This window comes from Oncorhynchus keta, chromosome 1 (assembly GCF_023373465.1).
Source record: "Oncorhynchus keta strain PuntledgeMale-10-30-2019 chromosome 1, Oket_V2, whole genome shotgun sequence".
Taxonomy (NCBI): domain Eukaryota; kingdom Metazoa; phylum Chordata; class Actinopteri; order Salmoniformes; family Salmonidae; genus Oncorhynchus; species Oncorhynchus keta.
Window position 1 is genome coordinate 15,700,103 of NC_068421.1, and position 22,762 is coordinate 15,722,864.

Genomic DNA, 22,762 nt, shown 5'->3' on the forward strand with positions numbered 1-22,762 from the left:
CCTACCTTACTCATCTCATATGTATATACTGTACTCTATACCATCTACTGCATCTTGTTTACATACCCTACCTTACTCATCTCATATGTATATACTGTACTCTATACCATCTACTGCATCTTGTTTACATACCCTACCTTACTCATCTCATATGTATATACTGTACTCTATACCATCTACTGCATCTTGTTTACATACCCTACCTTACTCATCTCATATGTATATACTGTAGTCTATACCATCTACTGCATCTTGTTTACATACCCTACCTTACTCATCTCATATGTATATACTGTACTCTATACCATCTACTGCATCTTGTTTACATACCCTACCTTACTCATCTCATATGTATATACTGTACTCTATACCATCTACTGCATCTTGTTTACATACCCTACCTTACTCATCTCATATGTATATACTGTACTCTATACCATCTACTGCATCTTGTTTACATACCCTACCTTACTCATCTCATATGTATATACTGTACTCTATACCATCTACTGCATCTTGTTTACATACCCTACCTTACTCATCTCATATGTATATACTGTACTCTATAGCATCTACTGCATCTTGTTTACACACCCTACATTACTCATCTCATATGTATATACTGTACTCTATACCATCTACTGCATCTTGTTTACATACCCTACATTACTCATCTCATATGTATATACTGTACTCTATACCATCTACTGCATCTTGTTTACATACCCTACATTACTCATCTCATATGTATATACTGTACTCTATACCATCTACTGCATCTTGCATATGCCGTTCGGCCATCACTCGTCCATATATTTATATGTACATATTCTTATTCATTCCTTTTCACTTGTGTGTATAAGGTAGTTGTTGTGAAATTGTTAGATTACTTGTTAGATATTACTGCACGGTCGGAACTAGAAGCACAAGCATTTCGCTACACTTGCATTAACATCTGCTAACCATGTGTATGTGACCAATACAATTTGATTTGTGTGAGTGTGAGAACTGGGAAGAAGCCATGGGTGAGAGAACTGGCAAGTAGCCGTGTGTGTGAGAACTGGGAAGTAGCCGTGTGTGTGAGAACTGGGAAGTAGCCGTGTGTGTGAGAACTGGGAAGTAGCCGTGTGTGTGTGAGAACTGGGAAGTATTCATGGTTGTGAGAACTGGGAAGTAGCCGTTTGTGTGAGAACTGGGAAGTAGCCGTGTATGTGTGAGAACTGGGAAGTATTCGTGGGTGTGAGAACTGGGAAGTAGCCGTGTGTGTGTGTGAGAACTGGGAAGTATTTGTGTGTGTGAGAACTGGGAAGTATTTGTGTGTGTGAGAACTGGGAAGTAGCCGTGTGTGTGTGTGAGAACTGGGAAGTATTCGTGGGTGTGAGAACTGGGAAGTATTCGTGGGTGTGAGAACTGGGAAGAAGCCATGTGTGTGAGAACTGGGATGTAGCCGTGTGTGTGTGAGAACTGGGAAATAGGTGTGTGTGTGTGTGTGTGTGTGTGTGTGTGTGTGTGTGTGTGTGTGTGTGTGTGTGTGTGTGTGTGTGTGTGTGTGTGTGTGTGTGTGTGTGTGTGTGTGTGTGTGTGTGTGTGTGTGTGTGAGAGAGAGAGAGAGACCTGGGAAGTTCAATTATACTGCTCGATAAGCAGTTTCTGTAATGATAAATCAAATCAAGCCTGAGCTGTGCGATGTTGTAGTTTCCAACAGGCCAATATTCTACATAGTTTAGCTCAGAAAACGTGATAATAATCTACAATGACCATAATCCATTGCGCGCCCTCTTAAACTTGTCCGGTCTGTGCAGAGCAGACAGGGAGACTGAGGGAACGCGTGATCATGAAGAATAGAGCGCAGTTGCTTCACAAGACTGAAAATACATTATAAAAGTGTTGCCCTATTTACTCTGAAGAACTGCTAAAATAATGGTTTTGTCAGACAGCATCGGCAACAGCTCTGTAGAGATGAGATGATGACTTGGAATGACATAAGTAATCTAATAAAACAAATATTGTGTTAAAGTCATGTGAATAAGTGATGGTTAATAAGTGGTCAGCAGTAATGGGGAGTCACAGGAAGTAGGGGTGCAGCACCTCCTGGAGGAGGAGGAACAAAACAAGTTTAAAAAAATTCTCACAAATAGTCCTGTATTGGCGGACCGATATAGCTGTCTGTAGCGTGGTCAACCCCCCCCATCCACAAACTACTTCCCGCAGCTATGACTACCATCTTAGGACTTTTATACATGTTTTATTTTTATTATTGTTGCTGTATTCAACCTGCATAATGCATTTAACGAACCGAAACTGAACTGACTTCAAAAAGCACTAATCGCTCAGCACGTCTCCTGTGAGACCTGGTTCTCCTTTATAGCCACTACATGTGTCCTGTTAGACCTGGTTCTCCTTTATAGCCACTACACATCTCCTGTGAGACCTGGTTCTCCTTTATAGCCACTACATGTCTCCTGTGAGACCTGGTTCTCCTTTATAGCCACTACACATCTCCTGTGAGACCTGGTTCTCCTTTATAGCCACTACATGTCTCCTGTGAGACCTGGTTCTCCTTTATAGCCACTACATATCTCCTGTGAGACCTGGTTCTCCTTTATAGCCACTACACATCTCCTGTGAGACCTGGTTCTCCTTTATAGCCACTACATATCTCCTGTGAGACCGGGTTCTCCTTTATAGCCACTACATGTCTCCTGTGAGACCGGGTTCTCCTTTATAGCCACTACATGTCTCCTGTGAGACCTGGTTCTCCTTTATAGCCACTACAAATCTCCTGTGAGACCTGGTTCTCCTTTATAGCCACTACACGTCTCCTGTGAGACCTGGTTCTCCTTTATAGCCACTACATGTCTCCTGTGAGACCTGGTTCTCCTTTATAGCCACTACATGTCTCCTGTGAGACCTGGTTCTCCTTTATAGCCACTACATGTCTCCTGTGAGACCTGGTTCTCCTTTATAGCCACTACACATCTCCTGTGAGACCTGGTTCTCCTTTATAGCCACTACACGTCTCCTGTGAGACCTGGTTCTCCTTTATAGCCACTACACGCCTCATGTGAGACCGGGTTCTCTTTATAGCCACTACATGTCTCCTGTGAGACCTGGTTCTCCAGGCCATTTTAATTTCCAATAAAGTATAGGGTCCATTGTTTGTCTATGACTGGTCTTTACAATGAAAGATTGAACAGTTAGTGTCAAGGTGCACTTAGTTTCTATGAGTGATGAGAAACAACTTTTAAAAGCTTGTCTACTTGGACCGTTCCCAAGGTCATTCTAAGAATACAATTAGGCATTTTGGAGTAGATTGACATCAGATGTAAGTGTTCCTGACATGTCGTGTAATCCAGCGTTGATTGCTGTTTTAGATTTCCCACAAAAGGTTGTGCCAGCCAGGGTTGTGTATGTGCGAGTGTGTGGCACAGCTCATCCCTCAGGTGTGTGTGTGTGTGTGTGTGTGTGTGTGTGTGTGTGTGTGTGTGTGTGTGTGTGTGTGTGTGTGTGTGTGTGTGTGTGTGTGTGTGTGTGTGTGTGTGTGTGTGTGTGTGTGTGTGTGTGTGTGTGTGTGTGTGTGTGTGTGTGTGGTGTTCTGGGCAGTGGTCTAGATGCCCTTGTGAACAGCCCTCATCAATCACCAGCTGAATTATGTTAAAAAAAATATTCATTCGGACCCCTGTCAGTCTCTGGGCATCTGTGTGACGCGGTAGACGACACGTGTCCACAGGGGAACACTATGCTTCACTATTAGGTCATCTAGCCGTCAACCCCACAACCTTTCTGTTCTGTCTCTTAATCTCTGACTGATGTGTTATAGACACTCGTTTTGATGGTCTCTCTATCTCCTTGTATTTACTCAGCACCTGCGATTCTTCTGTTCCTCTGATCGCTCTCTCGTTCTCGCTCTCCCTCTCTGTCTCTCACTCTGTTTTTTCTGTGAGTCAGGGGAAATCTTGTCCTCTCTTCACTGTCTCTGACCCAGTGTCTCTTGTGTCCTTGGCAGTGATGAGGAAGTTGATTCTGTTCTATAGGCCCTTATGGGAGTAGCTCCTCCGACAGACTAATGTGTTAGTGTCCCTGTGTTCTTAATCGCCTGGTCCTCTGTCTACTGTCGCCCCCCTCAGGATGTTGGGGCCCTTCATCGTCTCTCTCTCACTTCCCCCTTGGGCAAGTTCCCCTTCTTCTTCGGAACAGCCATCTTTGCCTTTGAAGGCATCAGAGTGGTAAGTACTCTTCAACTGGGACTCCATTTGTCCAAACCTTTATGTAGTTAGTAACACCTGATTGGTTCCGGCCCTTATGTGACTGGCTCTGTATTGGCTGGTGACTGGGGCCCACGGGCCACAGCTGCAGTTGAAAGCCTTGGACACTGCGTGGCTAAGAGAATGTTCAGGTCAAGGATAGCATTAGTGTTAATGTTATGTAATTGATCCAGGGTGAATAGTGAGGATGGTGAGAGCACTAACCTCATCTCACCCTCAGCGGGGATGGGGATGGTGTCCTGCAGATGAGGCTGTGTGTGTGTTTGAATGCTTCAGTATGTGTGTGCCTGCTGTGGGCAGGATGATGTATGAGGTGGTACCAGGGTGTATTGACTGAGGGGCAGAGGAATGCTCACTCACCGCCACTCACCCATTAATCAGCCAACCGGTTGGTACAGGGTGATGGCCGACACATCACCATGACGACCCGATAGACAGATGACAGCCAGGCCACTCCGGATCAGAACGTCTCTAGAGAGAGGGAGAGGAAGAAGGAGAGAACAAAAGAGAAGTTGTGGAGAGAAAGGCCGACACCGCTCCTGCTCAGATATATGAGATAGATGTCCAGGAAGAAAGAACAAATGATGGTGGATAAAGTAAAGAATGAAAGTAGTTAGGCCACCTCTAACTATCCCATTCAACTTTCTTTCAGTGCCTTTCTCTCTCTCTCTCTCCCTCTCTCCCTGTCTCTCTCCATGTCTCTCCTCTCTCTCTCTCTCCTCTCTCTCCCTGTCTCTCTCTCCATCTCTCCCTGTCTCTCCCTGTCTCTCTCTCTCTCTCTCTCTCTCTCTCTCTCTCTCTCTCTCTCTCTCTCTCTCTCTCTCTCTCTCTCTCTCTGAAAGGGAGAAGGCCGACTTGAAACGGGTATCACTGGGCCAATTGGGAATAACTTATCGGTGCCAGTAGACTTATCTAAGACACATTTTGGTTGAATGCATTCAGTTGTGAAACTGACTGTGGATCTCCTTTCCTGGATCTCCAGTAGGTACTTGACTTCTGTTATCTCTGACTGTGGATCTCCTTTCCTGGATCTCCAGTAGGTACTTGACTTCTGTTATCTCTGACTGTGGATCTCCTTTCCTGGATCTCCAGTAGGTATTTGAATTCTGCTATCTCTGACTGTGGATCTCCTTTCCTGGATCTCCAGTAGGTACTTGACTTCTGCTATCTCTGACTGTGGATCTCCTTTCCTGGATCTCCAGTAGGTACTTGACTTCTGTTATCTCTGACTGTGGATCTCCTTTCCTGGATCTCCAGTAGGTACTTGACTTCTGCTATCTCTGACTGTGGATCTCCTTTCCTGGATCTCCAGTAGGTACTTGACTTCTGTTATCTCTGACTGTGGATCTAGGTTTCCTGGATCTCCAGTAGGTACTTGACTTCTGCTATCTCTGACTGTGGATCTCCTTTCCTGGATCTCCAGTCGGTACTTGACTTCTGTTAGCTCTAACTATGGTTCCTTCCAGCACTACAAACTGGGCCAAAGTGCTTTGGTGTGCTTCTCACTTACTGATACACCTTTATCTGTACATTCTCCACCTGTCTCTTCAGCACAGGGTTTATAAAGCAGAGAAGTAGTTCAGCTCCCTGCAGATACTCTTGGAGCTAACAGTAATTGTTTTGGCTAGGCCAGCGAAAGGTAGTCTGTTAGGTGTTTGGGCTTTGGATTTCAGGGTTTAAAGGAAGGTTATTAAGGGGGGTTGTGGGGGCCTATCCAAACAATCATCTAAACCCCTTTAATCCTCACCATGTCTGAAGATCTCTCTCCCTCCCCTCTGAAGGATAAACTAACAGACTGTAAGTAAATATTTTAAGACGGTAGATTGCTGCACCTTTGGATGCCTCTGCTTTTGGTTCTAGGGAGACTATAGGTAGTGCTTGGCCTCTTTCCACTCACTCTTCCATCAAGTCCAGGGCATTTGGCAGATGGCTACAGGCCACGGGCTAAAGTCTGGTGAATTTGTTCAAGTTTTCTCCTCTGGCTTCAAGGAGGAAAAAGCAAAAAGAAGTTAGTGTGGCACATAATAATTGTTCTAATCTTTTTAAAAGAGGGAGCACAACTTGTGGAGATTGAGACAGCCTCCCTGGTCCCCTTGAAAGGTTATTTGTATACTGTATAAATAGGCTCTTTTGTGCGGAGAGAGAGAGAGAGAGGGATAGAGGGAGAGAGAGAGAGGGATAGAGGGAGAGAGAGAGATTTCCATGACTTTGATCTCTACTTTCCCTGAGCTTTGCTTTCTACTTGAAAGGAGAAGGGTTTGCTACTTATTTGTGTGGTCACTCTACAGTAGATCCACTGTGCACCAAGAGATCAGTTGCTAGGGATCTACTCCTCTGATTTACACAATAGTGCTCTGGGATCCTCTGGGGATCTGTTTTTTTCTTCTTCAGAAAGCCACTCTGTGGAGAGAGAAAGAGAGAGGGGCATTTTAAACTAGATCTGTTAAAGGAGAAGTTCTCTCTCTCTCTCTCTCTCTCTCTCTCTCTCACCACTTCCCCTCTTTCCCCCTTTTCTAAGAGCAACACTGACCTAGTAAGTGCAGTAGGCAAAAAAAAAATGTTTCTGTGACTTGTTTTCACATGGTTTTGGTTCTCTTTAAGGGGAGCTCTAGTATTTCCCTATGAAGGCCTGATAGAAACACTCTTCTTTTCAACTAAAAGTCTGTGGCTGAAACTTCAGCTGGCCAGCCTGATCGATTGAAATTCCTGAATGAGAAATGTAGCAGAAGTCATAAATATTGCAATGAGGGATGGGGATTCTGCTCTTGCCTCAAACCCGTTTTTTATTGGGCTAGGGGTTTCTTAAAGGCTCTCTGGGGTGTGTAGGCTGACTATAATGTTAACACATACCCCATGCTTGGCTCGTCTACCCAGCGCTGTCTGCCTCTCTGCCCAGGAGGTGAGCTCTGCAGTGGGCTGATAGAAAGCCTTGCTCACTGTTAAGAGTTCATCTAAGGCCCCAGGCCAAGTTTGGAGAGTGTTGGAACCACTGGAACACTCGTATGTATGCACACACATATAGACATACACAGGTGTTCTTACTAATATAGACTCTTGCTTATCGATGTTCATGGACACACACTATCTGTTCAGTGATATTCATGGACATGACATATGTACACAAGGACATCCCAATCTCATTTTGACATGTATGCATAAAAAACAAACATTCATGGAATTCCCATTTACACTCACACCTCTCCCCACGCACTTTGTCTCTGTCACACTCTTTTCCCACTATGCCTCTGTCCAGAGTGGTGTATGAACAGATCCACAGCCTCATTGTGTGGGCGCGCACGCACGCACGCACGCACGCACGAACGCACGCACGCACGCACGCACGCACGCACGCACGCACGCACGCACGCACGCACGCACGCACGCACGCACGCACGCACGCACGCACGCACACACACACACACACACACACACACACACACACACACACACACACACACACACACACACACACACACACACACACACACACACACACACACACACACACACACACAGGGCTATAGTGGGCTGACTTGGCAGGTCTGGCGCTTTACTCTGGCCCAAGCCCAAGACAGAGTAGCAGAAGGAATCTGCTTAGGGTGATGTAATATCATACAGCTGTAATAGGATGTTCAGGGTGATGTAATATCATACAGCTGTAATGGGATGTTCAGGGTGATGTAATATCATACAGCTGTAATAGGATGTTCAGGGTGATGTAATATCATACAGCTGTAATGGGATGTTCAGGGTGATGTAATATCATACAGCTGTAATGGGATGTTCAGGGTGATGTAATATCATACAGCTCTAATAGGATGTTCAGGGTGATGTAATATCATACAGCTGTAATAGGATGTTCAGGGTGATGTAATATCATACAGCTGTAATAGGATGTTCAGGGTGATGTAATATCATACAGCTGTAATAGGATGTTCAGGGTAATGTAATATCATACAGCTGTAATAGGATGTTCAGGGTAATGTAATATCATACAGCTGTAATAGGATGTTCAGGGTGATGTAATATCATACAGCTGTAATGGGATGTTCAGGGTGATGTAATATCATACAGCTCTAATAGGATGTTCAGGGTGATGTAATATCATACAGCTGTAATAGGATGTTCAGGGTGATGTAATATCATACAGCTGTAATAGGATGTTCAGGGTGATGTAATATCATACAGCTGTAATAGGATGTTCAGGGTGATGTAATATCATACAGCTGTAATAGGATGTTCAGGGTGATGTAATAGCATACAGCTGTAATAGGATGTTCAGGGTGATGTAATATCATACAGCTGTAATAGGATGTTCAGGGTGATGTAATATCATACAGCTGTAATAGGATGTTTAGGGTGATGTAATATCATACAGCTGTAATAGGATGTTCAGGGTGATGTAATATCATACAGCTGTAATAGGATGTTCAGGGTGATGTAATATCATACAGCTGTAATAGGATGTTCAGGGTGATGTAATATCATACAGCTGTAATAGGATGTTTAGGGTGATGTAATATCATACAGCTGTAATAGGATGTTCAGGGTGATGTAATATCATACAGCTCTAATAGGATGTTCAGGGTGATGTAATATCATACATCTGTAATAGGATGTTCAGGGTGATGTAATATCATACAGCTGTAATAGGATGTAAAGTGATCATGTTCGTGTCTCATTGGTAGCATGGACGTTTGACCTCTACTCTCATTACAAGGGGATTGTGTGCAACCAGAGGTCAGCAGTAGTATGTTGAGTTCTCAACCTTTTTGGCATGAACACAAAATGGCCGTTGGGTTGCTGTGGTGAGAGAAATACTACACAATGACTCAGGTGATTGGCTTAAAGCTGCTACTCTTGCAGATGATTTGTTGCAAGGCTCTGTTGGCGGTAGGCGATTGTGTGAGAGGTAACAGCTGGCTAGGCCTCACTTCCCCACTGACAATCCCATATTGGCCTCTTCATTGCCTTAATACTAAATTGCTGTCAATTAACATTTTAATTGCGGACAAATTAGTTGGATATATGAACGAAGGAGAACTGTCATAATGACTGCAGGCAGAGAGAGGCTGTTCTTTAGAGTTATTATGTGTGACTGCATATTATCCGCTCGAGTGCTTAGGTAGTGGCGAGCGTGTCTAACCGAAGGGGAGAGCGGGGCTGATGACCGTGATTCAACCTCAACCAGCGTTGTGTCGGACGGACACCTTGAGAAATAAATTACTTCTCACTTTGATATTCACGGTCAAGAACACATATTAGGGGGATTAATGATGATTATGAATTTTCATCACTTTGATGAACTTCAAATAGTTTAGTCTCCTCATTCAATCTTTTGTCTTTCAATATCTGACCTTGTCTCAATGTTCTCCCTTCAATGTTCTCTTTCCATCAGCCTCGCTTTCTTGTTTTCTCACTCTCACTGTCTCTCTCTCTCTCTCTCTCTCACTCTCACTGTCTCTCTCTCCCTCTCTCTCTCTCTGTCTCTCTCTCTCTCTCTCTCTCTCTCTCTCTCTCTCTCTCTCTCTCTCTCTCTCTCTCTCTCTCTATATATATATATATATATATATATATATATACCTATCTATCTCTATCTATCCATCCATCCATCCCTCCCTCGCTCCTCAGTCCACATCTATCTCTGTATGTGGCTGCTCCTCTCTCAGTAGTGGGCTGTGCCCCAGGCCGAGAGGTCAGAGTTATTAGCTTGTTAACTGAACCACCTGTTGTTCTCAGCCCAATGCTGCCATCTCACACACCCTGCTTGATGTGGCGGTAAGAAGGCAGGCGCTCCTGGCACGGTGGCTTTGGTCTGGTCTCTTAGATCCCTGGAGTTTGGCATGTTACTTGTCTGGCTCTGAAGCAACTCCCTCACTGTTGGAGTCTTGACTGGCTGGCTGTTTACAGAGTTTGTGTGGTTCCAAAGTAGTGTATTTTAGACGTTTTTTTGTGAGTGAGGCAAGGTTCTTGGACAGAACAGACCAAACAGGAGAGGTTCTTTCCAACTTTTTATTGTGATTTAGATGTGTCCACTTACTTTGACACAAAAAGCTATGTTCCTGTTGGCTGCCTGCTTTCATACATTACAGTCTAATAGTGTTTTGTATGCATAGTCAGTGCATCAGAGACCAGGTCGTTGAAGTGTTCACTATCCCTCTGTGTCTGCTGTTGGTGCTGCAATTCCTTTCATTTCGCTGCCAGACGAGGTCATTAATCACCAAGTCAAACAGCAGTCAGACAAGAAATCAGTCGCATCAGGAGGAGAGGTAACAAGCCCCTGTCAAGAGCTGATCAGTCACCACCAAGAAGGGAAGAGGAAAATAAAAAACGAAGGAATAAGTGAAGACGGGAAAGAAAAATACATCTGTTCATTGAATATGTATGTGACTTTGCCAGCCAGGTCTAAACCTGTTCAAATGAAACTGTTTTTGCCAGCCAGGTCTAAACCTGTATAAATGAAACTGTTGTTTAGCCATTTTAGAAAGCATCCATATTTTCTCGAGGGGAGAGGGGAGAGATGAGGGAGAGAGAGGGAATGAAAGAAAGAAAGAGAAAGGTGCGAGTGTCTGGGGATCTCATTATACCACTGTTTCTTTATGTGGGGGTTTGGTGATGAATGGCGATCATTAATTCCTCTGCCCAGATCGAGAGGCGTTCCGAGGGACAGAGAGCGGAGAGCAATTCCTCAGTCTGTGTGTGGTACTTAGCAGTGATAATGTGCCCTGCCACCCGACATGCAATATCCCCACAGGGTACTAGCCAACATCGGCATCAAACTATCCAACTATTCTCATCCCCAGCAAAAGTCTGATCCCTCCCAAAACCAAGAGCCTGGTAAACATCTGGTGCTAACGTAGGTCACCATTGTTGTGTCTTTGGACATGCCGGATTAAGTGATATGACATGCTATTCTATAAAATAATTTCTCCGTATTTAATATTACCTGATTGAGCTAATCATGTAAATGTAATTAACTAGAGAGTCGTGCACCACAAAATAATATTTTATAGAGCTGTTATCTTCCGAATAAACTCTTAAAGACCTAGTAATATTTGACATCAATAGCAGTCAATATTAATCGTCATCTTAATTCAGTCTCATCTGAAAGATGTAAATTCTTGGTTATCTGCACGAACCCTGGCGAACAAGTTGAATCAGCAATACAAAATTGGGTTTAATTATTTATTTGCTAAATATCTACTGTAACTAATAACACAGAATTACACATACACGTAATTAATCAACTTGATTACAAATTACGTCATAAAGGAAAACGTCCCTAGCGGGCAGAACAGATATGACACCGACTTACACAAAAGAAATGGGGCTGGGTTTGAGTGAAAGAGCGGGAAGACTGAGGAACAAAGGGCGAAGCTGTGCTATCGTAAATACAGTATCTTATGCATTCTAAATTACCACCCATTTTTGAAAAGGAAAATGCAATAAATATTTAGTCTGAGCTGCGCTTCGGTAGGTTGGTGGTAGATGGAAGGCCGTGTTGCCCAACCGAGTCCTTTGTCCTTTGAAGAATGTCTCTGCTGGTAAATTGGATACGTTGTAGTAATGTCGTTGTGTGGTAGACGGGATACTCTGTCTGTTCCTTCCTAACCTGCATTTGCAGCTGCTGTTGCTAACTCAACGGCTAGGAGGTATCACTTCTGTAGTGAATAAGAGTTCAAAGTTCATATCATTCTCAACCAAAGCTCACGCTGATGTTGGCTTTGTTCTGTAGTTATTATATGAAACATTCTGCCATCAGACCGTCGTCCTCACATCCTCGGAACAGGGGGTTATATTGTCGTTAAGGGCTTACATAGGAAGGGAGAGGAGGGCGTGTATGAAAAGTTTTGTAGCCCATGTCCATTCACAGGGGCGGGCCACTGATTCAGCAGAGCCCTAACCTTATGGAAACCCAAATCTCACATTTTAGAAGCTAAAATCACATTTTATCCCATCACGAATAATTTCATATTCAAACATTTAAATTGAACAACAATTCCATGTGAATCCGATAACTCTGATGTACAGACTTTCCACTGTAGAGTTTATGTCATCTTATCATTGATGAGAATGTCTCAGATGACAACCGAACTGACATCATATTCATTAAGTAACAAGGCATATGTTCAATTGGTCGGATTACCAGAATATAATTCATTTACCCCCACCTTCTGATGTTCCCAGAATCTCTATGTTAACCAAGGGTTTTGCAAATGTAACATCAGTAGGGTAGAGAGGAAAAAGGGGGAAAGAGGTATTTATGACTGTCATAAACCTACCCCCAGGCCAACGTCATGACACCATGTATAAAGTATATCAGAGACCAGTTCTCCGAGCTGCTATGTTATCATTCTCTATTCCAAGGGGACTAGATCAATAGAAGACTGAGGCTTTTAAATCTTTTCATGGCTTTTTCAGATCTCAGTACTTAGTTTATTTGGTGCAGTGTTTCCAACCTTTTATTCAATATAGTAATGGATTTGTATTGCTTTTGTTATACAGCATTCCTGACAATTTGTGTGTGTGTGTATGTGGGGGGGCAGGTTCTTCCTCTAGAGAACCAGATGAAAGAACCGAAGCGATTCCCCACGGCTCTGAACATCGGCATGGGCATCACCATTGTCCTCTACGTTGTCTTGGCAACGCTGGGCTACCTCCACTTTGGTGACGACGTCAAAGGAAGCATAACCCGTAACCTTCCTCATAACGCATGGTAAGCACCATCACATAAACAGGAACATGGTGTATAGCTTACTGGGGGGAGAGAGAGAGAACTAATCCAATTCCATAACACTGTGGGACACGGTGTCTGTTAGTGGAAGTGGTATCTGTTAGTAGAAGTGGTGTCTGTTAGTGGAAGTGGTATCTGTTAGTAGAAGTGGTGTCTGTTAGTGGAAGTGGTATCTGTTAGTGGAAGTGGTGTCAGTTAGTGGAAGTGGTATCTGTTAGTGGAAGCGGTATCTGTTAGTGGAAGCGGTATCTGTTAGTGGAAGTGGTATCTCTTAGTGGAAGTAGTATATGTTAGTGGAAGTGGTATATGTATCTGTTAGTGGAAGTGGTATATGTTAGTGGAAGCGGTATCTGTTAGTGGAAGCGGTATAGGTATCTGTTAGGGGAAGCGGTATCTGTTAGTGGAAGTGGTATCTGTTAGTGGAAGTGGTATCTGTAGTGGAAGTGGTATATGTTAGTGGAAGTAGTATCTGTTAGTGGACGTGGTATGTGTTAGTGGAAGCGGTATAGGTATATGTTATTGGAAGCGGTATCTGTTAGTGGAAGTGGTATCTGTTAGTGGAAGTGGTATCTGTTAGTGGAAGTGGTATATGTTAGTGGAAGTAGTATCTGTTAGTGGACGTGGTATCTGTTAGTGGAAGTGGTATCTGTTAGTGGAAGTGGTATCTGTTAGTGGAAGTGGTATCTGTTAGTGGACGTGGTATCTGTTAGTGGAAGTGGTATCTGTTAGTGGAAGTGGTATCTGTTAGTGGAAGTGGTATCTGTTAGTGGAAGCGGTATCTGTTAGTGGAAGTGGTATCTGTTTGTGGAAGCGGTATCTGTTAGTGGAAGTGGTATCTGTTAGTGGAAGCGGTATCTGTTAGTGGAAGTGGTATCTGTTAGTGGAAGTGGTATCTGTTAGTGGAAGTGGTATCTGTTAGTGGAAGTAGTATATGTTGGTGGAAGTGGTATATGTATCTGTTAGTGGAAGTAGTATATGTTAGTGGAAGTGGTATCTGTTAGTGGAAGTGGTATCTGTTAGTGGAAGCGGTATAGGTATCTGTTAGTGGAAGTGGTATCTGTTAGTGGAAGTGGTATCTGTTAGTGGACGTGGTGTCTGTTCGTGGAAGCGGTATCTGTTAGTGGAAGCGGTATCTGTTAGTGGAAGTGGTATCTGTTAGTGGAAGCGGTATAGGTATCTGTTAGGGGAAGCGGTATCTGTTAGTGGAAGTGGTATCTGTTAGTGGAAGTAGTATATGTTAGTGGAAGTGGTATCTGTTATTGGAAGTGGTATCTGTTAGTGGAAGCGGTATAGGTATCTGTTAGTGGAAGCGGTATCTGTTAGTGGAAGTGGTATCTGTTAGTGGAAGTGGTATCTGTTAGTGGAAGTGGTATCTGTTAGTGGAAGTGGTATATGTCAGGGGAAGCGGTATCTGTTAGTGGAAGTGGTATCTGTTAGTGGAAGTGGTATCTGTTAGTGGAAGCGGTATCTGTTAGTGGAAGTGGTATCTGTTAGTGGAAGCGGTATAGGTATATGTTATTGGAAGTGGCATCTGTTAGTGGAAGTGGTATAGGTATCTGTTAGTGGAAGTAGCATATGTTAGTGGAAGTAGTATCTGTTAGTGGAAGTGGTATCTGTTAGTGGACGTGGTATCTGTTAGTGGAAGTGGTATCTGTTAGTGGAAGTGGTATCTGTTAGTGGAAGTGGTATATGTTAGTGGAAGTAGTATCTGTTAGTGGAAGTGGTATCTGTTAGTGGAAGTGGTATATGTCAGTGGAAGCGGTATAGGTATCTGTTAGTGGACGTGGTATCTGTTAGTGGAAGTGGTATCTGTTAGTGGAAGTGGTATCTGTCAGTGGAAGTGGTATCTCTTAGTGGAAGCGGTATCTGTTAGTGGAAGTGGTATCTGTTAGTGGAAGCGGTATAGGTATCTGTTAGTGGAAGTGGTATCTGTTAGTGGAAGTGGTATCTGTTAGTGGACGTGGCATCTGTTCGTGGAAGCGGTATCTGTTAGTGGAAGCGGTATCTGTTAGTGGAAGCGGTATAGGTATCTGTTAGGGGAAGCGGTATCTGTTAGTGGAAGTGGTATCTGTTAGTGGAAGTGGTATCTGTTAGTGGAAGTAGTATATGTTAGTGGAAGTGGTATCTGTTATTGGAAGTGGTATCTGTTAGTGGAAGCGGTATAGGTATCTGTTAGTGGAAGCGGTATCTGTTAGTGGAAGTGGTATCTGTTAGTGGAAGTGGTATCTGTTAGTGGAAGTGGTATATGTTAGTGGAAGTAGTATCTGTTAGTGGACGTGGTATCTGTTAGTGGAAGTGGTATCTGTTAGTGGAAGTGGTATCTGTTTGTGGAAGTGGTATCTGTTAGTGGAAGTGGTATCTGTTAGTGGAAGTGGTATCTGTTTGTGGAAGCGGTATCTGTTAGTGGAAGTGGTATCTGTTAGTGGAAGTGGTATCTGTTAGTGGAAGTGGTATCTGTTAGTGGAAGTAGTATATGTTGGTGGAAGTGGTATATGTATCTGTTAGTGGAAGTAGTAAATGTTAGTGGAAGTGGTATCTGTTAGTGGAAGTGGTATCTGTTAGTGGAAGCGGTATAGGTATCTGTTAGTGGAAGTGGTATCTGTTAGTGGAAGTGGTATCTGTTAGTGGACGTGGTATCTGTTCGTGGAAGCGGTATCTGTTAGTGGAAGCGGTATCTGTTAGTGGAAGTGGTATCTGTTAGTGGCAGCGGTATAGGTATCTGTTAGGGGAAGCGGTATCTGTTAGTGGAAGTGGTATCTGTTAGTGGAAGTGGTATCTGTTAGTGGAAGTAGTATATGTTAGTGGAAGTGGTATCTGTTATTGGAAGTGGTATCTGTTAGTGGAAGCGGTATAGGTATCTGTTAGTGGAAGCGGTATCTGTTAGGGGAAGCGGTATAGGTATCTGTTAGTGGAAGTGGTATCTGTTAGTGGAAGTGGTATCTGTTAGTGGACGTGGTATCTGTTCGTGGAAGCGGTATCTGTTAGTGGAAGCGGTATCTGTTAGTGGAAGTGGTATCTGTTAGTGGAAGCGGTATAGGTATCTGTTAGGGGAAGCGGTATCTGTTAGTGGAAGTGGTATCTGTTAGTGGAAGTGGTATCTGTTAGTGGAAGTGGTATCTGTTAGTGGAAGTGGTATCTGTTAGTGGAAGTGGTATCTTTTAGTGGAAGTGGTATATGTCAGTGGAAGCGGTATCTGTTAGTGGAAGTGGTATCTGTTAGTGGAAGTGGTATCTGTTAGTGGAAGCGGTATCTGTTAGTGGAAGTGGTATCTGTTAGTGGAAGCGGTATAGGTATATGTTATTGGAAGTGGTATCTGTTAGTGGAAGTGGTATCTGTTAGTGGAAGTGGTATCTGTTAGTGGAAGTAGTATATGTTAGTGGAAGTGGTATCTGTTATTGGAAGTGGTATCTGTTAGTGGAAGCGGTATAGGTATCTGTTAGTGGAAGTGGTATCTGTTAGTGGAAGTGGTATCTGTTAGTGGAAGTGGTATCTGTTAGTGGAAGTGGTATCTGTTTGTGGAAGTGGTATATGTCAGTGGAAGCGGTATCTGTTAGTGGAAGCGGTATCTGTTAGTGGAAGTGGTATATGTCAGTGGAAGTGGTATATGTCAGTGGAAGTGGTATCTGTTAGTGGAAGTGGTATCTGTCAGTGGAAGCGGTATCTGTTAGTGGAAGTGGTATCTGTTAGTGGAAGTGGTATCTGTTAGTGGAAGTGGTATCTGTTAGTGGAAGTGGTATCTGTTAGTGGAAGTGGTATATGTCAGTGGAAGTGGTATTTGTTAGTGGAAGCGGTATCTGTTAGTGGAAGTGGTGTCTGTTAGTGGAAGTGGTATCTGTTAGTGGAAGAGGTATCTGTTAGTGGAAGTGGTATCTGTTAGTGGAAGTGGTATCTGTTAGTGGAAGTGGTATATGTCAGTGGAAGTGATATCTGTTAGTGGAAGCGGTATCTGTTAGTGGAAGTGGTGTCTGTTAGTGGAAGTGGTATCTGTTAGTGGAAGCGGTATCTGTTAGTGGAAGTGGTATCTGTTAGTGGAAGTGGTATATGTCAGTGGAAGTGGTATCTGTTAGTGGAAGCGGTATCTGTTAGTGGAAGTGGTGTCTGTTAGTGGAAGTGGTATCTGTTAGTGGAAGTGGTATCTGTTAGTGGAAGTGGTATCTGTTAGTGGAAGCGGTATAGGTATCTGTTAGTGGAAGTGGTATCTGTTAGTGGAAGTGGTATCTGTTAGTGGAAGCGCTATCTGTTAGTGGAAGTGGTATCTGTTAGTGGAAGTGGTATATGTCAGTGGAAGCGGTATCTGTTAGTGGAAGTGGTATCTGTTAGTGGAAGTGGTATCTGTTAGTGGAAGTGGTATCTGTTAGTGGAAGTGGTATCTGTTAGTGGAAGTGGTATAGGTATCTGTTAGTGGAAGTAGCATATGTTAGTGGAAGTAGTATCTGTTAGTGGAAGCGGTATAGGTATATGTTATTGGAAGTGGTATCTGTTAGTGGAAGTGGTATCTGTTTATGGAAGTGGTATCTGTTAGTAGAATCGGTATCTGTTAGTGGAAGCGGTATAGGTGTCTGTTAGTGGAAGTGGTATCTGTTAGTGGAAGCGGTATAGGTATCTGTTAGTGGAAGTAGCATATGTTAGTGGAAGTGGTATATGTTAGTGGAAGTAGTATCTGTTAGTGGAAGTGGTATCTGTTAGTGGAAGCGGTATAGGTATATGTTAGTGGAAGTGGTATCTGTTAGTGGAAGCGGTATAGGTATCTGTTAGTGGAAGTAGCATATGTTAGTGGAAGTGGTATCTGTTAGTGGAAGTGGTATATGTCAGTGGAAGTGGTATCTGTTAGTGGAAGTAGCATATGTTAGTGGAAGTGGTATATGTTAGTGGAAGTAGTATCTGTTAGTGGAAGTGGTATCTGTTAGTGGAAGTGGTATATGTATCTGTTAGTGTTAGTAGTATATGTTAGTGGAAGTGGTATCTTTTAGTGGAAGTGGTATCTGTTAGTGGAAGCGGTATCTGTTAGTGGAAGTGGTATCTGTTTATGGAAGTGGTATCTGTTAGTAGAAGCGGTATCTGTTAGTGGAAGCGGTATAGGTGTCTGTTAGTGGAAGTGGTATCTGTTAGTGGAAGCGGTATAGGTATCTGTTAGTGGAAGTAGCATATGTTAGTGGAAGTGGTATATGTTAGTGGAAGTAGTATCTGTTAGTGGAAGTGGTATCTGTTAGTGGAAGCGGTATAGGTATCTGTTAGTGGAAGTGGTATCTGTTAGTGGAAGCGGTATAGGTATCTGTTAGTGGAAGTAGCATATGTTAGTGGAAGTGGTATCTGTTAGTGGACGTGGTATCTGTTAGTGGACGTGGTATCTGTTAGTGGAAGTGGTATCTGTTAGTGGAAGTGGTATCTATTAGTGGAAGTGGTATCTGTTAGTGGAAGTGGTACCTGTTAGTGGAAGTGGTACATGTTAGTGGAAGTGGTATCTGTTAGTGGAAGTGGTACCTGTTAGTGGAAGTGGTATCTGTTAGTGGACGTGGTATATGTTAGTGGAAGTAGCATACCTTAAGGGAAGAATTCGGCAGTACCTGTATGGTTAGTGAGAAAGTCCATATTGCAAATGTACGGTCCCTTACTAGACGTCCGAAATCGTTTGTAAAATTCGCGGACGGCGTGGGGCCGAGCGGCAGGGCCGGACCTACCAGGAAGTCATCAAATGAACGTTGTCGGACATTCGGTTTCCGTTTACAAAAATAATAAGATTTATGTCATTTTTCCCATGTCCCGGAAATTCCCACAAGAGGGCATAAGCAATCATATGGCTATTGCTACAAAACATCACGATTCACGACGGGGCCTTATCTCGAAAACTGAAAATATTTAGAAGCCGAAACTCGGTGAGCGTAGGGGCGGCATAATGGGCAGTTGGCCCCGAACAAGATGGCGTCTAGGCCTCAACGGTTTTTGAGTTATGGCCATTTATCTGGGATTAAAGGTCCAAAATGAAAATAGAGAAATTATTTTTCCACTTCACGTCAAAGTCAAGGAGCCTCCGGTGTCAATAAAAAAGAACCAGCCATTTATCTATCGTCATTTAAGAGAAATCGTACAACGACACCTTGGTGATGTTCACGGATAGGTGTTTTTTTTTTCAACGGTTACAGATCCAGTTGCAGGTTGTTCTTACGAATCTTTTTAAAGTGTGCTGCGGAGCTCTGCGAGATTTCTGTGATTTTCTATGATTTTCTGAAATAACACACACTCACTAAACCCTCCGTAAATAACTCAGTTCTTAACGTAAAGACTTAAAACTCGGGATTCTGTAAAGGCATACCCCAATCATGATATGAGTTTATTTATAGCTTCCTGTGCCAACCGGAAGTGCCTTTAATGGTGTCACAGTGGCAGTTTCCATGGGTTAAAAAGGTCAGATCTTTTCAAAACTTCATATGTGTGACTAGGTAACCCTCGTGAACTGTAAATCAGTCATTTCTCCCAGCAGATGTCAAAGAAAAGCTCTCACACGCACACACAGCAAGGATGGAGTGAAAAAGTGCGGTTCTTAAAGACACAGAGAGCAGGCAATGGCATAAACATAATGTCTAGGCCGTGCCGAGTTCAACGAGATATCCCGCTTGACCGTAGCTCGCTCGGTCTGAGCGCAGCGACCATTAGAAAAGTAGGCCCAAAATGAAGCCTGCCCCACAACGTCATTTGCTTTTGGGTGACAGTGAGAGAACCGTTAGGGTGAGAAGCACAATTCGACCTCAGGTACGTTCCTAAGGTCCTTCCGATCCGTGCAAGCCTAACCTTGACCGTGTGGCATTAACCCTTAATAGTTAAAAGAAGGTGTTTACTTCAAATAGTTTGCATTGATTTCTCTCCCCATAGGAATACATTGCCTGCACCCCTAAATTCAACCTGAAGTCTATATGGGTTATGAATGCCGTATGAACCTGTCTTTGGTAACAGTCCATCAGGCCAGTATGAGGTCTACCTGTGTTGATTCTAGGCTTCCTGGACCAACCGGAAGTGGTTAAAATCACCCTAAAAGTGTTTTTCCATTACCTGCCTGCAGTTTGATAGACATAGTGCATTCAACCCTGTGTAAATCAGTCAATTCTTAACGTAAGGACTTAAAACTCAGGATTCTGTAAGTTTCTATGTCAATCAAGACATGGGTTTACTTATAGCTTCCTGTGCCAACCGGAAGTGCCTTTAATGATGTCACAGTGGCAGTTTCCAAGGGTTAAAAAGGTCAGATCTTTTCAAAACTTCATATGTGTGACTAGGTAACCCTCATGAACTGTAAATCAGTCATTTCTCCCAACAGATGTCAAAGAAAAGCTCTCACACGCACACACAGCAAGGATGGAGTGAAAAAGTGCGGTTCTCAAAGACACAGAGAGCAGGCAATGGCATAAACATAATCTCTAGGCCGTGCCGAGTTCAACGAGATATCCCGCTTGACCGTAGCTCGCTCGGTCTGAGCGCAGCGACCATTAGAAAAGTAGGCCCAAAATGAAGCCTGCCCCACAACGTCATTTGCTTTTGGGTGACAGTGAGAGAACCGTTAGGGTGAGAAGCACAATTCGACCTCAGGTACGTTCCTAAGGTCCTTCCGATCCGTGCAAGCCTAACGTTGACCGTGTGGCATTAACCCTTAATAGTTAAAAGAAGGTGTTTACTTCAAATAGTTTGCATTGACTTCTCTCCCCATAGGAATACATTGCCTGCACCCCTAAATTCAACCTGAAGTCTATATGGATTATGAATGCCGTATGAACCTGTCTTTGGTAACAGTCCATCAGGCCAGTATGAGGTCTACCTGTGTTGATTCTAGGCTTCCTGGACCAACCGGAAGTGGTTAAAATCACCCTAAAAGTGTTTTTCCATTACCTGCCTGCAGTTTGATAGACATAGTGCATTCAACCCTGTGTAAATCAGTCAATTCTTAACGTAAGGACTTAAAACTCAGGATTCTGTAAGTTTCTATGTCAATCAAGACATGGGTTTACTTATAGCTTCCTGTGCCAACCGGAAGTGCCTTTAATGATGTCACAGTGGCAGTTTCCAAGGGTTAAAAAGGTCAGATCTTTTCAAAACTTCATATGTGTGACTAGGTAACCCTCATGAACTGTAAATCAGTCATTTCTCCCAACAGATGTCAAAGAAAAGCTCTCACACGCACACACAGCAAGGATGGAGTGAAAAAGTGCGGTTCTCAAAGACACAGAGAGCAGGCAATGGCATAAACATAATCTCTAGGCCGTGCCGAGTTCAACGAGATATCCCGCTTGACCGTAGCTCGCTCGGTCTGAGCGCAGCGACCATTAGAAAAGTAGGCCCAAAATGAAGCCTGCCCCACAACGTCATTTGCTTTTGGGTGACAGTGAGAGAACCGTTAGGGTGAGAAGCACAATTCGACCTCAGGTACGTTCCTAAGGTCCTTCCGATCCGTGCAAGCCTAACGTTGACCGTGTGGCATTAACCCTTAATAGTTAAAAGAAGGTGTTTACTTCAAATAGTTTGCATTGACTTCTCTCCCCATAGGAATACATTGCCTGCACCCCTAAATTCAACCTGAAGTCTATATGGGTTATGAATGCCGTATGAACCTGTCTTTGATGACAGTCCATCAGGCCAGTATGAGGTCTACCTGTGTTGATTCTAAGCTTCCTGGACCAACCGGAAGTGGTTAAAATCACCCTAAAAGTGTTTTTCCATTACCTGCCTGCAGTTTGATAGACATAGTGCATTCAACCCTGTGTAAATCAGTCAATTCTTAACGTAAGGACTTAAAACACAGGATTCTGTAAAAGCATAGCCCAGTGAGGATATGTGTTGACTTATAGCTTCCTGTGCCAACCGGAAGTGCCTTAATTGGTGTCTCAGGGGCTGTTTCGAGGGTTAAAAAGTCAGATCTGTCCAAAACTTCATATGTGTGATTAGGCAACCCCCATGAACTGTAAATCAGTCATTTTTCCCATAAAATTTCAAAGGAAAACTAAATCACACAGACACACAACTTGGAAGGAGGGACGTATTGGGGGTTGTAGAGACAGACAGTGCCTCCAATAGTTAGCTTTGTTCGAGCTAAAAGAACCGTCAGACCTAGAGTTCCGAAACTTTAGAAACCTGTTCTAGACCTCGGGTCGATAGTGCGTGGTGAGTTAGGTGGCTCTAGAAGGTTCTCGGACCGAGAAATAGCCTCGTACATTTGCAATGATTTCAATTCATTTTGACCATTACGAAAATGGCGACATTTAGAAAAGTCTCAGAGACACAAGACTAGGTGCATTGGAACCGGCTCGGCCCATAGAGACGGACCCCAACGTTTCGGTCCGATAGCTCATTCAAGGACCCCATAGCAAGGCATGGAAAAAGTGGATTTTCAGCACCAATTAGGGTTTTACTCGGGCACCGAAGGACCTATCGAGCCGAAACTCGGGATTCGGGGTCGCCTCACATAGGCCTTCACATAATGTCTGACCTGGACCCGCAGCTAGAACGTAACTATGTGTTTTACGTTTTTATTATGTTTTAAACTAAAGGCGCTGTGAATTATGGGCCTGCTCTGACATATATGATAGTTGGCTTCTAAATGAGTTGGAAAAAGTGGGTTTGGTGTCAATTGGTATCAGTTTGGTGTCAAAATGACATCTAATTGACTGATGGACACTGACTTGCTAGTTGACTTTTGTACATTAGCAATATGTTTAAACGGAGAGGGACCATCACCAAAAGTGACATTCTGAAATCAACCCTAACGAGCCATGGAGATGAA